Source organism: Arachis hypogaea, chromosome 7 (genome assembly GCF_003086295.3).
Source record: "Arachis hypogaea cultivar Tifrunner chromosome 7, arahy.Tifrunner.gnm2.J5K5, whole genome shotgun sequence".
NCBI classification, from domain to species: Eukaryota; Viridiplantae; Streptophyta; class Magnoliopsida; order Fabales; family Fabaceae; genus Arachis; species Arachis hypogaea.
Window position 1 is genome coordinate 43,782,077 of NC_092042.1, and position 17,959 is coordinate 43,800,035.

The 17,959-nt window shown below is 36.7% G+C and overlaps 1 non-coding gene across 1 annotated transcript; it reads left to right on the forward strand.

Annotated features, from left to right (window-relative positions):
* The first annotated feature begins 1,764 nt into the window (after positions 1-1,764).
* On the forward strand, positions 1,765-1,872 carry LOC112704195 (small nucleolar RNA R71). The gene has a single exon (XR_003154831.1). It is a non-coding gene; the product is annotated as a small nucleolar RNA R71 (small nucleolar RNA).
* The last annotated feature ends 16,087 nt before the right edge of the window (positions 1,873-17,959 follow it).

Below are 17,959 nucleotides of genomic sequence, written 5' to 3' on the forward strand. Positions count from 1 at the left end.
AAATATATCATTGGGTTGCCTCCCAACAAGCGCTTCTTTAATGTCAGTAGCTTGACAGTGGGCTCTCATGGAGCCTCACAGATACTCAGAGCAGTGTTGGAACCTCCCAACACCAAACTTAGAGTTTGAATGTGGGGGTTCAACACCAAACTTAGAATTTGGTTGTGGCTTCCCAAAACCAAACTTAGAGTTTGACTGTGGGGGCTCTGTTTGACTCTGTTTTGAGAGAAGCTCTTCATGCTTCCTCTCCATGGTTACAAAGGGATATCCTTGAGCTTTAAACACAAGGGATTCTTCATTTACTTGAATGATTAATTCTCCTCTGTCAACATCAATCACAGCCTTTGCTGTGGCTAGGAAGGGTTTGCCAAGGATGATGGATTCATCCATGCACTTCCCAGTCTCTAGGACTATGAAATCAGCAGGGATGTAATGGTCTTCAATCTTTACCAGAACATCCTCTACAAGTCCATAAGCTTGTTTTCTTGAATTATCTCCTGTCTCTAGTGAGATTCTTGCAGCTTGCACCTCAAAGATCCCTAGCTTCTCCATTACAGAGAGAGGCATGAGGTTTATGCTTGACCCTAGGTCACACAGAGCCTTCTTGAAGGTCATGGTGCCTACTGTACAAGGTATTGAGAACTTCCTAGGGTCCTGTCTCTTTTGAGGTAATCTCTGCCTAGTCAAGTCATCCAGTTCTTTGGTGAGCAAAGGGGGTTCATCCTCCCAAGTCTCATTACCAAATAACTTGTCATTTAGCTTCATGATTGCTCCAAGGTACTTAGCAACTTGCTCTTCAGTGACATCTTCGTCCTCTTCAGAAGAAGAATACTCATCAGAGCTCATGAATGGCAGAAGTAAATCCAATGGAATCTCTATGGTCTCAGTGTGAGCCTCAGATTCCCATGGTTCCTCATTAGGGAACTCATTGGAGGCCAGTGGATGTCCATTGAGGTCTTCCTCAGTGGCGTTCACTGCCTCTTTCTCCTTTCCAAATTCGGCCATGTTGATGGCCTTGCACTCTCCTTTTGGATTCTCTTCTGTATTGCTTGGAAGAGTACTAGGAGGGAGTTCAGTAACTTTCTTACTCAGCTGACCCACTTGTGCCTCCATGTTTCTAATGGAGGACCTTGTTTCAGTCATGAAACTTTGAGTGGTTTTGATTAGATCAGAGACCATGGTTGCTAAGTCAGAGTGGCTCTGCTTAGGATTCTCTGTCTGTTGCTGAGAAAATGATGGAAAAGGCTTGCCATTGCTAAACCTGTTTCTTCCACCATTATTATTATTGAAACGTTGTTGAGGTCTCTGTTGATCCTTCCATGAGAGATTTGGATGATTTCTCCATGAAGGATTATAGGTGTTTCCATAGGGTTCCCCCATGTAATTCACCTCTTCCATTGAAGGGTTCTCAAGATCATAAGCTTCTTCTTCAGATGAAGCATCCTTAGTACTGCCTGGTGCAGCTTGCATTCCAGACAGACTTTGAGAAATCATATTGACTTGCTGAGTCAATATTTTGTTCTGAGCCAATATGGCATTCAGAGTATCAATCTCAAGAACTCATTTCTTTTGATTCGTCCCATTGTTCACAGAATTCCTTTCAAAAGTGTACATGAATTGGTTATTTGCAACCATTTCAATGAGTTCTTGAGCTTCTACAGGCGTCTTCTTCAAATGAATAGATCCTCCAGCAGAGCTATCCAATGACATCTTGGACAGTTCAGACAGACCATCATAGAAGATACCTATGATGCTCCATTCAGAAAGCATGTCAGAGGGACACTTTCTGATCAATTATTTGTATCTTTCCCAAGCTTCATAGAGGGATTCACCTTCCTTCTGTCTGAAGGTTTGGACTTCCACTCTAAGCTTACTCAATTTTTGAGGTGGAAAGAACTTTGCCAAGAAGGCATTGACTAGCTTTTCCTAAGAGTTCAGGCTTTCTTTAGGTTTTGAGTCCAACCATATCCTAGCTCTGTCTCTTACAGCAAAAGGGAATAGCATAAGTCTGTAGACCTCAGGGTCAACCCCATTGGTCTTGACAGTGTCACAGATTTGCAAGAATTCAGCTAAGAACTGATGAGGATCTTCCAATGGAAGTCCATAGAACTTGCAATTTTGTTGCATTAGAGAAACTAATTGAGGCTTAAGCTCAAAGTTGTTTGCTCCAATGGCAGGGATAGAGATGCTTCTCCCATAGAAGTCGGGAGTACGTGCAGTAAAGTCACCCAGCACCTTCCTTGCATTGTTGGCATTGTTGTTGTTTTCGGCTGCCATGGTTTCTTCTTCTTTGAAGAATTCTGTTAGGTCCTCTACAGAGAGTTGTGCTTTAGCTTCTCTTAGCTTTCGCTTCAAGGTCCTTTCAGGTTCAAGGTCAGCCTCAACAAGAATGCTTTTGTCTTTATTCCTACTCATATGAAAGAGAAGAGAACAAGAAAGTATGGAATCCTCTATGTCACAGTATAGAGATTCCTTGAAGTGTCAGAGGAAAAGAAAAGTAGAAGGAAGAGGTAGAAGAAGAATTCGAACTTATCAAAAGAGATGGAGTTCGAATTGTTGATAGTGGAGTAGTGTTAGTCCATAAATAGAAGGATGTGAGAAGAGGGGAAGAAATTTTTGAAAATAAATTAAAAAGATTTTAAAAACATTTTGAAAAATTGAAGAATGATTTTCGAAAAATATGATTGGGAGGGAAATAAAGTGATTTTTGAAAATAATTTTGAAGTTAGAAATCAAAAAAATATGATTTGAAAACTATTTTGAAAAAGATGTGATTAAAAAGATATGATTGAAAAGTTATGGTTTTAAAAAGATATGATTGAAAAGATATGATTGAAAAACAATTTAAAAAGATTTGATTTTTAAAATTAATGACTTGGCTAACAAGAAAAGATATGATTCAAACATTAAACCTTTCTCAACAGAAAAGGCAACATACTTGAAATGTTGAATCAAATCATTGATTGTTAGCGAGTACTTTTGAAAATGGAAAGAAATTGATTTTGAAAAGATATGATTGAAAATATATGATTTGAAAAAGATTTGATTTTGAAAAATTTTGAAAACTTGAAAAAAAATTTGAATTAAAAACAAAATCTTCCCTCTTGTGCCATCCTGGCGTTAAACGCCCAGAATGGTATCCATTCTGGCGTTTAACGCCCAAAATGCTACCCTTTTGGGCGTTAAATGCCCAACCAGGTACCCTGGCTGGCGTTTAAACACCAGTTTTCCTTCTTCACTGGGCGTTTTGAACGCCCAGCTTTTTCTGTGTAATTCCTCTGCTGTATGTTCTGAATCTTCAATTCTCTGTATTATTGACTTGAAAAGACACAAATTAAAAATTTTTTGGATTTTTAATAATGAGAAATAATCAAAATGCAACTAAAATCAAATAAACAATGCATGCAAGACACCAAACTTAGAAGTTTGTATACTACTGACACTAACAAATTGAGAATGCATATGAGAAATAACAAAACACTCAAGACAAGATAATTTAAAGATCAGAGCAAGCAAATCATCAAGAACAACTTGAAGATCACTGAAGACACATGAAAAATGCAAGAAGAACAGAAACATGCAATTGACACCAAACTTAAAATGAGACACTAGACTCAAACAAGAAATATTTTTGGTTTTTTATGATTTTGTAAATTTTTTTTTGGATTTTTCGAAACTTATATGGAAAAGAAAATAAAGAGATTCAAAATTTTTAATAAGAATTCCAGGAATCATGCAATGTTAGTCTAAAGCCTCAGTCTAAAGAAATTAGAAATGGCTAGCCAAGCTTCAGCAGGACATTGCATTCAAGAGCTAAATTGATGAAGATCAATCAGCTTTGGTGATGATAAGAACATCACCTTGAAACTCTAGAATTCATTCTTAAAAATTCTGAAGAAAAATACCTAATCTAAGCAACAAGATGAAACGTCAGTTATCCAAACTCAAATAATCCCTGGCAACGGCGCCAAAAACTTGGTGCACGAAATTGTGATCATCAATGGCGCCATCAACATGGCACGCTCAATTGCAATTTCAACTCTTTATCACAACTTAGCACAACTAACCAGCAAGTGCACTGGGTCGTCCAAGTAATAAACCTTACGCGAGTAAGGGTCGATCCCACGGAGATTGTTGGTATGAAGCAAGCTATGGTCATCTTGTAAATCTCAGTCAGGCAGATTCAAATGGTTATGGATGATTTATGAATAAAGCATAAAAGAAAGATAGAGATACTTATGTAATTCATTGGTGAGAATTTCAGATAAGCGTATGGAGATGCTTTGTCCCTTCCGTCTCTCTGCTTTCCTACTATCTTCATCCAATCCTTCTTACTCCTTTCCATGGCAAGCTGTATGTTGGGCATCACCGTTGTCAGTGGCTACAATCCCGTCCTCTCAGTGAAAATGTTCAACGCGCTCTGTCACAGCACGGCTATTCAGCTGTCGGTTCTCGATCATGTCGGAATAGAATCCAGTGTTTCTTTTGCGTCTGTCACTAACGCCCCACAATCGTGAGTTTGAAGCTCGTCACAGTCATTCAATCCTTGAATCCTACTCAGAATACCACAGACAAGGTTTAGACCTTCCGGATTCTCTTGAATGCCGCCATCAATTCTAGCTTATACCACGAAGATTCCGATTAAGAAATCCAAGAGATAAACATTCAAGCCTTGTTTGCTTGTAGAACAGAAGTGGTTGTCAGGCACGCGTTCATAAGTGAGAATGATGATGAGCGTCACATAATCATCACATTCATCATGTTCTTGGGTGCGAATGATTATCTTAGAACAAGAATAAGCTGAATTGAATAGAAGAACAATAGTAATTGCATTAATACTCGAGGTACAGCAGAGCTCCACACCTTAATCTATGGTGTGTAGAAACTACACCGTTGAAAATACATAAGTGATAATGGTGATCATTGGCTTCGGCCCCAGAGAGGGAACCAGAAGAACCAAGAACTGATCTAAGAATTAGACGTCCAAAGATGATCCTAGATCTAACGTGATCAAAAGATGAAAATACAATAGCAAAAGGTCCTATTTGTAGAGAACTAGTAGCTTAGGGTTTACAAAGATGAGTAAATGACATAAAAATCCACTTCCGGGCCCACTTGGTGTGTGCCTGGGCTGAGCATTGAAGCATTTTCGTGTAGAGACTTTTCTTGGAGTTAAACGCCAGCTTTTGTGCCAGTTTGGGCGTTTAACTCCCATTCTTGTGCCAGTTCTGGCGTTTTATGCCAGAATTCTTGAACTGACTTGGAACTCCTGTTTGGGCCATCAAATCTCGGGCAAAGTATGGACTATTATACATTGCTGAAAAGCCCAGGATGTCACTTTCTAACGCAGTTGAGAGCGCACCAATTAGGTTTCTGTAGCTCCAGAAACTCCACTTCGAGTGCAGGGAGGTCAGAATCCAACAGCATCTGCAGTCCTTTTTAGCCTCTGAATCAGATTTTTGCTCAGATCCCTCAATTTCAGCCAGAAAATACCTAAAATCATAGAAAAACACACAAACTCATAGTAAAGTCCAGAAAAGTGAATTTTAACTAAAAACTAATAAAAATATAATAAAAACAAACTAAAACACACTAAAAAACATACTAAAAATAATGCCAAAAAGCGTATAAATTATCCGCTCATCACACATCAATCATCCTAGGAAGGCCATTCCTAGCTACTTCTGGAGCCATCATTGATGTGCAAAAAGGGGAACTAGTCTTGAGATTGCATGAAGAAAAGATGGTATTCAACGTCTTTAAGGTAATGAGCTACCCCAAGGAATCCATAGGAGAGTGCATGATGGTAGACACCATCGAATAGATAGTTCAAGGAGTTTTGGAAGAAGAACAATGTGAAGGAACTATAGAGCTCGAACAACAAGCATCAAGTGGAGAACTACCACAAGGAACCAGGGAAAATTCGGACATGCTGAACCATAAAGATAACAAGGAAGTGGAGGTACCTAAATTAGAGCTAAAGACCCTACCACCAAGCTTGAAATATGCATACTTGGGTAGTCTGGCGTTTAACGCTAGAAATGGGCAGTAGCCTGGCATTTAACGCCAGGAATGGCACACAGAGGGCATTTAAATGCCAGAAAGGTGCAGGGATAAGAAATCCTTGACACTTCAGGATCTGTGGATCCCATAGGATCCCTACCTACCCCAACTCACTCTCTCTCCTCTTCACACCTTCCCATAACACTCTTCCCCAACACCATTCACCTATTAAATCCTATCCTCTTCCCCATAACCTCTTCACCACTCCCATCCATCCACTCTTCCCCATAAACCCCACCTACCTCACCATTCAAAATCAAACCATTTCCATTTGGCCACACGCCCTCTCTTTCCCTATAAATACCCCTATTCACTCCTTCCATTTCACACATCTTATCCCACTAAGGCCCCCTTGGCCGAACCCTCCTCACACCTCCATCTCCTCCATTTCTTCTTCTTCTCCTCTTTTCTCTCTTCTTTTGCTCGAGGACGAGTAAACCTTTTAAGTTTGGTGTGAAAAAAAAAGCCTTGCTTTTTATTCTTCCATAACCATTAATGGCACCAAAGGCCGGAGAAACCTCTAGAAAGAGGAAAGGGAAGGTAATTTCTTCCACATCCAAGTCATGGGAGATGGAGAGATTCATCTCAAAGGTCCATCAAGACCACTTCTATGAAGTTGTGGCCAAGAAAAAGGTGATCCCGAGATCCCCTTTAAGCTCAAAAAGAGTGAATATCCGGAGATCCGACATTAGATTCGGAGAAGAGGTTGGGAAGCTCTAACCAACCCCATCCAAGAAGTCGGAATCTTAATGGTTCAAGAGTTCTATGCTAATGCATGGATCACTAAAAACCATGATCAAAGTATAAACCTAAACCCAAGGAATTGGCTTACTATGGTTCGGGGGAAATACTTAGATTTCAGTCTGGAAAATGTAAGAGTGGCGTTCAACTTACTAATGATGCAAGGAGATCTTCATCCTTTCACAAGAAGGGTCAACTTTGATCAAAGGTTAGACCAAGTCCTCATGGACATTTCTGTGGAAGGAGCCCAATGGAAGAGAGACTCCAAAGGCAAGCTGGTTCAACTAAGAATGCTTGACCTCAAGCCCATAGCTAGAGGATGGTTGGAGTTCATCCAACGCTCTATTATCCCTACTAGCAACCGGTCTGAAGTAACTGTGGGGCCATCATGATCCATAGCATCATGATTGGAGAGGAAGTGGAATTTCATGAGATTATTCCTCTAGAACTCTATAAGGTGGCTGACAAACCTTCCATTTTAGCAAGGTTAGCCTTCCCTCATCTTATCTGTCACCTATGCAATTTAGCTAGAATTTTCATAGAGGAAGACACCCTCATTGAAGAGGACAAGCCCATCACTAAAAAGAGGATGGGGCAAACAAGAGAGCCCACTCATGGACCTTAACAAATGCATGAGGAAGTCCCTCATCAAGAAATCCCTGAGATACTTCAAAGGATACATTTTCCTCCACACTACTATTGGGATCAACTCAACACCTCCTTAGGAGATTTGAGTTCCAACATGGAACAACTAAGGATGGAGCACCAAGAACACTCCATCATCCTCCATGAAATTAGAGAGGATCAAAAAGCCATGAGGGAGGAGCAACAAAGGCAAGGAAGAGATATTGAGGAGCTCAAGCACTCCATAAAAACTTCAAGAGGAAGAACTAGCCACCATCACTAAGGTGGACCTGTTCTTTAATTTCCTTATTCTTATTTTTCTATTTTTTTCGATTTTGTATGCTTTATGTTTATCTATGTTTGTGTCTTGATTACATGATCATTAGTATTTAGAGTCTATGTCTTAAAGTAATGAATGTCCTATGAATCCTTCACCTTTCTTAAATGAAAAATGTTCCTAATTACAAAAGAACAAGAAGTACATGAATTTCAAATTTTATCTTGAAATTTGTTTAATTATTTTGATGTGGTGGCAATACTTTTTGTTTTCTGAATGAATATGTAAATAGTGCATATTTTTTATAGTGAAGTTTATGAATGTTAAAATTTTTTGCTCTTGAAAGAATAATGAAAAAGGAAAAATGTTATTGATAATATGAAAAATCATAAAATTCATTCTTAAAGCAAGAAAAAGCAGTGAAAAAAAGAAAAAGCTTGCGAAAAAGAAAAAAAAGAAAGAAAAAAAAGCAAGCAGAAAAAGTCAATAGCCCTTTAAACCAAAAGGCAAGGGTAAAAAGGATCCAAGGCTTTGAGCATTAATGGATAGGAGGGCCCAAAGGAATAAAATCCTGGCCTAAGCGGTTAAATCAAGCTGTCCCTAACCATATGCTTGTGTCATGAAGGTCCAACTGAAAAGCTTGAGACTGAGTGGTTAAAGTTGTGATCTAAAGCAAAAAGAGTGTGCTTAAGAACTTTGGCCACCTCTAACTGGGGACTCTAGCAAAGCTGAGTCACAATCTAAAAAGGTTCACCTAGTTATGTGTCTGTGAAATTTATGTATACGGTGGTAATATTGGAAAACAAAGTGCTTAGGGTCACGACCAAGACTCATGTTCAAGAATCAACATACTAAACTAGGAGAATTAATAACACTATCTTAATTCTGAGTTCCTATAGATGCCAATCATTCTTAACTTCAAAGGATAAAGTGAGATGCCAAAACTGTTCAGAAGCAAAAAGCTACTAGTCCCGCTCATCTAATTAGAACTAAGCTTTATTGATATTTTAGAATTTATAGTATATTCTCTTCTTTTTATCCTATTTTGTTTTCAGTTGCTTGGGGACAAGCAACAATTTAAGTTTGGTGTTGTGATAAGCGGATAATTTATACGCTTTTTGGCATTATTTTTCATAGTTTTTAGTATGTTTTATTCACTTTTTATTATATTTTTATTTTTTTTATGCAAAATTCACATTTTTGGACTTCACTATGAGTTTGTGTATTTTTGTAATTTCATGTATTTTCTGGCTGAAATTGAGGGACCTGAACAAAAATCTGATTCAAAGACTGAGAAAGAACTGCAGATTCTGTTGGATTCTGACCTTCCTGAACTCGAAATAAATTATCTGGAGCTACAGAAACCCATTTGGCACGCTTTTAATTGCGTTGGAAAGTAGACATCCTGGGCTTTCCAAAAATGTATAATAGTCTATACTTTGCCCGAGATTTGATGGCCTAAACTGGCGTCCAAAGGCCACTCAGAGACCCATTTTCTGGAGTTAAACGCCCAAACTGGCACCAAAACTGGCGTTTAACTCCAATAATGGCCTATGCACGTGAAAGTTTCAATGCTCAGCCCAAGCACACACCAAGTGGGCCCTAGAAGTGGATTTATGCACTATCTGCGCTTAGTTACTCATTTTCTGTAAACCTAGTTTACTAGCTTAGTATAAAAACTACTTTTAGATATTTATTTAGTATCTTTTGTCTTGGGACCATAGTTCCACGTTTTGGGAGGCTGGCCATTCGACCATGCTTGAACCTTGTTCTTATGTATTTTCATCGGTGGAGTTTCTATACCTCATAGATCAAGGTGAGGAGCTCTGCTGTTCCTCATGAATTAATGCAAAGTATTATTGTTTTTTCCTTCAATTCATGCCTACTTCTTCTCCAAGATATACTCTCGTACTTAATTCAGTTAAGCCAAGACTGAAAGGGTGACCCTGACAATCACCCACTATCTTCAGTAATCGCTTAGCCAAGATTCGCGTGCCAGACAACCACAGCGGTCTACATGATGTTCAACGTAGTCATTGGATGCCAACTAGAGTATATTCTCTTGGGTTTCCAATCAATGATTCACATCGTCTCTCCTGATAACAGAGCATCTGAATCTGAGATTAGAACCTTCGTGGTATAGGCTAGAACAGTAGACAGCATTCCTGATATTCAGAAAGTCTAAACCTTGTATGTGGTATTTTGAGTAGGATCTGGAAAGAGATGACTGTGAAGAGCTTCAAACTTGCGAATGTTGGGTGCAGTGACAGTGTGCAAAAGGATAGAGAGATCCTATTTCGACACTAGCAAGAACCGACAGATGATTAGCCATGCGGTAGCTGTGCCTGGTATTTTTCATCCGAGACGAGAAATCCGACAGTTGATTAGCCGCACAGAAACCGTAGAGGACCATTTTCACTGAGAGGATCATACAACTTGCCATGGAAGGGAGTGCGCAAGATTGGATGCAAGTAATAGGAAAGCAGAGGTTCAGAGGCAACAAAGCATCTCCAAACGCTTATATGAAATTCCTACCAATGAGTTACATAAGTATCTCTATCTTATTTTATGTTATTTATTTTTTATTAACTAAAACTTCATAACCATTTGAATCTGCCCAACTCAGATCAACAAGATGACCATAGCTTGCTTCAAGCCGACAATCTCCGTGGGATCGACCCTTACTCACGTAAGGTATTACTTGGACGACCCAGTGCACTTGCTGGTTAGTTGTATCGGAGTTGTGAATCACGATTTAGTGCGACCAAGTTTTTGACGCCATTGCCAAGGAGCGAAAAATTCCGTGTACCAACGGTGCTACCTTTTAAGTGTGGGGAGGTTTTCCGGCTTTAGCAGTGTATTTTGGGTGACAATTTTCATTTTTGAACACTTTTAGTTTGGTTTTTGTTATTATGCTTTTAGTTTCTTTGTACATATTTTATCATTTTGAAAACTTTTTACTTAGTTTATTGAACTTTCTTAGTTTATTGCACCTTTTAACTTTACTTGTACATAACCTAGTATTATATTGTAGTGATGCATAATTTTACATTTTCTTTTAATTTTGACTTGTACATATACCTTTTAGCCTTTAGTTATGATTGTGATTTGGATGATGTGATGATTGCACCCAATTGATTTCCTATACACTTGATGTTTTGGTTTGATTGAAATTAGAAAATGAATTTAGGATTTTTTTTACTTTTTCCATCTAATCACATCATATATACATATATAGAATAAGTGTTAGTCAATTTAATAAAATTTTTAAGAAAATTCCTTTTATATTGGGCATTGAAATTCAAATTGGTTAGAGTTGAAATTCTTCGTGGAAACTTGCAAAATTTATACATTGTGAAATATGGTTTTTGAGCAAAAAACACACAACCTATGAGTTTTTGAGCTTAATTGTGTGGTTACATCATTTAACCACCTATTTCATTCTTGTGTGTTGCTATTTTCTCTATGATTGTAATCTTTGGTTTGTTTAATTCTATATGTCCATTGTTTAATGTATGTTTTTGCATTTATATGATTGAGGCTATCAATTCATTATAGCTCACTTAACCCAAATAGCCTACCATTTCATTTACCATTGTTTACCACTTTGAGTCTATTAATTTCTCTTTTGTTCTTGATTAAGTACATCACTAGCTATAAGGGGAAACAATAATGTCCCTAATTTAAATCTTTGATTAGTTTAAGTTAATGAAATTGTGTAATTTTAAGAGTGGGGAAATCCGAAAAACATTGGTAGATAAAATTGAGTGTTTTATTCTTGTTGAAAAATCTTGAGAATTTGGGTACATGTATTAGTATAGAAACCATATGCATTGGAGTTTTGGTGTATATATATATATAAGAGAAAAAGAAAGCAATAAGAAGGGGACAAAATGCCCCAAAGTAAAGTAATAAGAATAATGCATATGGGATGTAAATTGAAAAGAATGCATGAGTGTGTGAAAAAGTGAAGAATGGGTAGTTAGGTTTGCAATTGAATTGTATAGGTTATTGTATGTGTTAGGTGAGAATTTAAGTTAATCAAAGATTTAAATTTCAAGCTCACTTGACCATATGGATCCTTACCTTTACCTTAGCCCCATTACAACCTTGAAAAGTCCTCATGATATTTGCATATGTACATTAAATATTTGTTAATTGATTAGATGAATAACAAACTTTAGAAAGCATGATTAGAGGAGGATTGAGTGGATTGACCCTAAACAGTTAAGCGACTAGAGTGCATATACACATCCGGTGAAGGTTCAATTGCTCGATTCCCTACTTCCATCTATGACCATGATCATCTTGCAAGTTTGTAAATTTTTTTGGATGAGTCAATTCAATTGTGAATTTGGTTTGGTTATGATTTTTTTGTTCCTTGATTGTGTATATATATATTTTCTTGGAATTTGATTTATTTTGACTAAACTTATATATAGATAGATAGCTAGTGTTAACTAGAATAGTTGCATGTATTTAGATAGATTACATTTAGGTAGTTTACTTGCCTTACATAAATGTTGATACCCTTTTCTTATATCTTTCTTGATGTTAAGCATGAGGACATGTTTGGTTTAAGTGTGGAGAAGTTGATAAACCACAATTTTATGGATTATTTTGTATTGAATTTGGTGGATTTCATCAACTTTTCTTACACTTATTCACTAAAATAGTATGGTTTTGTGAATTCTTCCTAAATTGTACTTAAGATTGAAAACATGCTTTTTAGGCCCTTAATTTGCTAATTTTAATTCACTTTAATTCCATTCGATACCTTAATGTATTTGATGAAGTGATTTGAGGTTTACAAGACAAGTATGGATTCAAGGAGTGAGGAGAAAGCATGCAAAAGTGAAGAATTCATGAAGAAATGAAGTTTTGAATATTTTACAGCCATGCATACGCACAAGAATTGATGCGTACACATTATTTCATTTTTTACAATCATGCGTACGCATTGTCTGGCATGCGTATGCACGAATGCAATCACGTGACTCACTTAAGAAAAACATGGCTGGTAGTTTCTGGACCTTCTCAAGTCTAATTTAACTAATTTCTAAAGTATTTGAGGCCAAATTCAAGAAGGATCAAGGGGGAGCAATTAGGTTTACTTAGAATCATGTTTTAGGTTGTATTCTAGAGAGAGAAGCTCTCTCTTCTCTCTAGAATTAGGATAGATTTAGGTTAAAATCCTCTTAGATTTAGGTTTTGATCTTGCTTTAATTTAGTTTTTCTTGCAATTTCTTGTTATTACATCTTTGCTCTCTTAGTTTTACATGTTATTTCTTTTATTTGGTCACTTTTATGTTTATGAACTCTTGTTTTTTTATTTCTATTTATACAATTTGATATTTCTTTGCTTATTGATGTTTAATTAAGTTGTTACCATTGTCATCTTGCAGTTGGTAGCTTTAGATTTTGTTATTATTGCAATTTTACTATGTTTTTATTTTTATGCCTTTCAAGTATTTGATAAAATGCTTGGTTGGATTTTAGAGTAGATTTTTATACTCTTGACTTGTGATTGAGGACTTAGGTTCCTTGATATCCTTGATGTCTATTGTGATTGGTAATTTAGTGTTGTTAGTTGGTTTTAGGACCAATTATATCCACTTGACTTAACTCTCCGATGCTAGAGGATGACTAAGTAGAATTAACCCTTTGTAATTACCATGTTGTGGTCAATGATCTATGATAGGAAACCTTGACTCTTAATCCTTGCCATGAGTATCTTTTAGCACTTATATTATCTTAGTTGTTAGCTTTGCTTTCTTGTTCATCATATTAAAAACCCCCAAAATTTTCATAACCAATAATATTCATACTTTTATGCAATTCCTTTGAGAGATGACCTAAGGTTTAAATACTCTTGATTTTTATTGGTTTGACTTAAGTGATAAACAAAATCAAACTTTGATTGAGGGTTGATTGTTGGTTTGGATCTTTACTTCAATGGAATTATTTTGTGAAAATTCCTAACCGACGATTTTCCTCCGTCAATACTTATTCCCTGAAGCCGAGTCAACCATGGCATCAATGTTGGGGAGAAGGTATGGATCCTTGGGCAGGCTTTGCTGAGGTCAGTGTAATCAATACACATCCTCCATTTTCCGTTCTATTTTTTTATAAGGACCACATAGCCAGCCACAAAGGATACTTTATCTCTCTTATAAATCCGACTTTTAATAAGGCTTGCACCTCTCTTATCAATTAATACTCTTACACCAAACTTATTCCATGCAATGCACATCAAAATTAATTGAGCACTAAAAGAAAAGAGTCAGAAAATGAGTTACCAAAAGATTGTGGTTCTTGCTAAATTTGTATCCTTTTTCTCTTCTTCTAGCTGGTTAAGAGAAAGGACTTCAAAGGATACGAGGAGAAAAAGGATACCCACCGAACATTAACCCCATGCATCTCTCTAATTCACCAGGACCAAGAAAAGCATATTCGAGTGTTGGAAGAAGAGGCTTTAATTCAAATGTGGATAGTGCATTCAAATTTTTCTTCCTAGGGAATTGCATGCATAGAGTTAAAGAAACTTGCATGGCATCCTCCTTAATTATTGGAATGTAGCATGGAGTGTGCATAGCTTCCTCCTTTGTTTGTGCATCTTCCTTTTCTTTTATGTGTGAGGGTGGAGAGTTCTCTAATGCACTGGAGTGTGGACTCCTTTAATTGATTCTCTCATATTCTTTTGTAGGATTTTGCATTGTTTCTCTTGGGAAGAAATTTGCATGTTCCTCTGTCACCTCTTGTAGCCTTTGAAGATATGGAATCCTAAGGCTTATATTTCCCAATTATCTCATTGTTCATTGAAATTTTACTTGGTACAAGGGCCTCTTGGTCTTACTTTTTCACTTCTAACTTCTCCTTTGTAGCCTCAGTTTGATCTTCATTCTTTTTACTAAGCACCCTTTCACTCTTCAAGCTTATGGCCTTACATTCTTCCCTTGGGTTGAGAATTGCATCGCTAGGGAAGAAATTGGTAGGTCTCTCAGCAAGATGTTGTACCATTTGGCTTATTTGCACTTCTAAATTTTTTTCTTGAGTCTCTTGGTTTTTAATATTTGTTCTGGACTCTTGAAAGAAATTGTTGGGAGTTTGGGTAAATGAAGTAGTAGCTTGAGAAATTTGTTCTAAGGCCAGCTCAAGAGATGAAGGTTTAAAAGGGTTTTGTGGATGTGTAGGTGCTGCCTTGAGGTTGATTTAGGGGATATGAAAGGAGTTTTGTGGGTAGTGAAATGAATTTTGTGGATTTTAAAAGGAGTTTTGTGTAGTGTGAAGTGGATTTTGTGGATTTTGAAAGGAATTTTGTGGATTTTAAAAGAGTTGTGCTAAGGCAAGCTCAAGTGGTGAAAGTTTTTTATATGAATAATCTGGAAGTGAGGTTAGAAAAATTTGTATAAATGTATCCATTGTCTGTTGTAGTTTTTCCATGGAACGATCAAGAGATGATGACTTTTGATGGATAGGATATGAATATTGAAATTTCTTTGGTCTTGACTTTTTCAACCATAATTTGGATAGTTGCTTTATTCATGGAAATATGAATCATTTCGTGGCCCTAAGAAGTATCCCATATGGTTTACTTGCTCAAACTTTATCATTCCTTGTTCTTGACATTCCTAACCACAATCAAGATAGTTCCTCCATTCATGGAAACATGAATAATTTTGTGGTAGTGAAAAGTATCCCATATAATTTGCTTGCTCAAAGGGTGATGCAAACTCCATCATTCCTTATTACTTTGTAAAATCAGAATCACCAAGATAATTTCCCATGTCACCATTAAGAAAGTTCTCAGTGAGACAATAACATAAAGTAACAAAAGAAAAGAAAGAAATAAAAGCAAATTAATAAGTAGAACAAAAAAAGAAAAGTGTCTAATCTAGGTAATCAATCAACCGGTAGTTTGTTAATTACAATTAATCTCCAGTAACAGCGTAAAAATCTTGATAGCATAAAGTTTTTATTTCTATGCTTAACTCATCGGCAATTGCACTAAATCACATCAAATAATATCACGGTGAGTGGGTTATTGTTTCCATGAGAATTAATGGATTAAGTAAGCAATGATCAACTGATTATTCTTGTTAGACGATTCAAATTTGGATGATGAACAATTGGTAATATAGGATGAAATTTAAATGACTTGATAAAAAAAGTAAATGAAAGCAATAAATGACTTGAATGTAAATGACTGAAATTTAAATTGCAAGAACGTAAATAACTGGAATGTAAATGGTAAGAATTAAGGTGAATAAAAGCAATAGTAAAGTGCAAGAAAAAGAATCAACGTAAATGCATCAATTAAAGACAATTCTAAAGCAAGATAAGAAGATAATGATGGGAAGAACAATGGGGTATAGAGGTGTTGAGTCCTCAGGATCAATAATTCTCATCTCCACTTCAGTCTTGCAATCGTTGATCTCTTGGCAAATCATAAGTAATTGAATTCCAATTCCTTGGTAACTCAATTTCTCTTGACTTTATCAATTACTCATGAGAAGAGATGAAGCATATTCTCTGACTTATCACCACACAATTCTTCAAGATCTAGATAGGATTCATTCAACGTCACATATCAAATCCAGATCCATAGTCATGAGAATTGAGAGAAAAAGTTTTCAAGCTTGATTTCATGAATCCACTTTTTCAAGTGATCATAAAACATTAATTTGGATCTAAATTATCTTCCAATAAATTTGGATCCTTGATGAAGAATGAAAAAATTTTCTAAAGTAACAATTGAAAGATGAATTCAAGTTGAACAATCAATCACATTAATCCATTGAAATTCAATAGAGCTCTTTTCTCCAATGAAGAAAGGATTAGCTACTCGTATCTCAAAGAATTACAAAATGGGTATGAGAATGTGAAAAACATGAGAAGAGAAGAAGAGAGTCCAAAGACCCTTCCTCCTAAAAGTGTCTTTCAAAGGTTCCCCGGATCTCTCTTTATAATCTATCATAAATTACAAAGTCAAAATGAAATTCAAATTATAATCAAATACAATTTCCAACTAAGTATCACTAGTGATCTTCATTGCTCCCTTTCGATCCTGAGCCTTGTGAGTTGTTGTCTTGATGGTTGTGGGCCTGATTAGTTGGGTTTGATGAGAATTAGATGTGGTTAAGGACTTGGAATTTTAGGTTCTCATTAGAATCCAGAATTGAAGCTCAAAATCTTGCTCCAAATGAAGTCCTAGAAGTGTGCTTTCTTGGTGGAGTTGGAGACGCCATTTCAAACCTTGGATTTCTTTGAAGCTCGAAGGCTTCTTTGACTCCAAAATGCTTCATAAGAATGGCGTCTAAGATGCCATATTGTTTCACCAATTGGGTGGCGTTGCCAAAATAGACCACAATTTTGAGTCCCTGTGAGTGCAATGGATTGGCGTTGGAGACACCCACAAGGATAACGTCTAAGGTGCCATAATGAAGAGCAAAATGAAGCTCCTAGAGTGTGCTTGTAGGCATACAAAACGCCAAGAATTTGGCATCCAAAATGCCAATTTCAAGTCCCTGGGGGTGCTCATTTTCGAAGGCATATGGGGCACTTCAATTTTTGGGCGTCAAAAGATGCTCATTTTTCGTGGCTCAAACTAAATGTCCACCATAAATATTACATATTGTTAGAAAGCTCTTGATGTTAGCTTTCTAACGCCACTAGAAGCACTTCATTTAGACATCTATAGATCAAGTTATACTTGTTGGAATATGATAGGGTCATCGTCTTGGCGTACAATACGCCAAGAGTGGTGTGCGGAAAAGAATGGTGATTTGCACCTTAAGATTCCGTATCCACTATGAAGTATTATATATCGTTGAAAAGCTCTAAAAGTTGGCTTTCTAATGCTGCTAGAACCACTTCATATGAACCACTCTAGCTCACGTTATCCTTATTGAAGTACGGAGATATTAGGTTACAATTTTTCTTTGAATTTCCGTGGGCTTTTTCCAACTCTTGCTTCCCTGGAGTGTGCTTCCTCTTGCATACCGCCTTCCTTGTTTCTTCCAAAGACTTCTTTGATTGTCCTTCTCCTCATTTGATCTTGCCTCAAATCTTTCAACAACTCCCTAAACATATCAAAACACAAAGTAACTCCAAAAAATAATTATTAAAGCACAAAAATCTCAATTAACATAAGGAATTCACTAACTTTGTTCAAAGAATGAAACTTTAACAAACATTGATCAAAAGCATAAAAATCTTAATTAAAACAAGAGGTCACTAACTTTATTCAAAGAA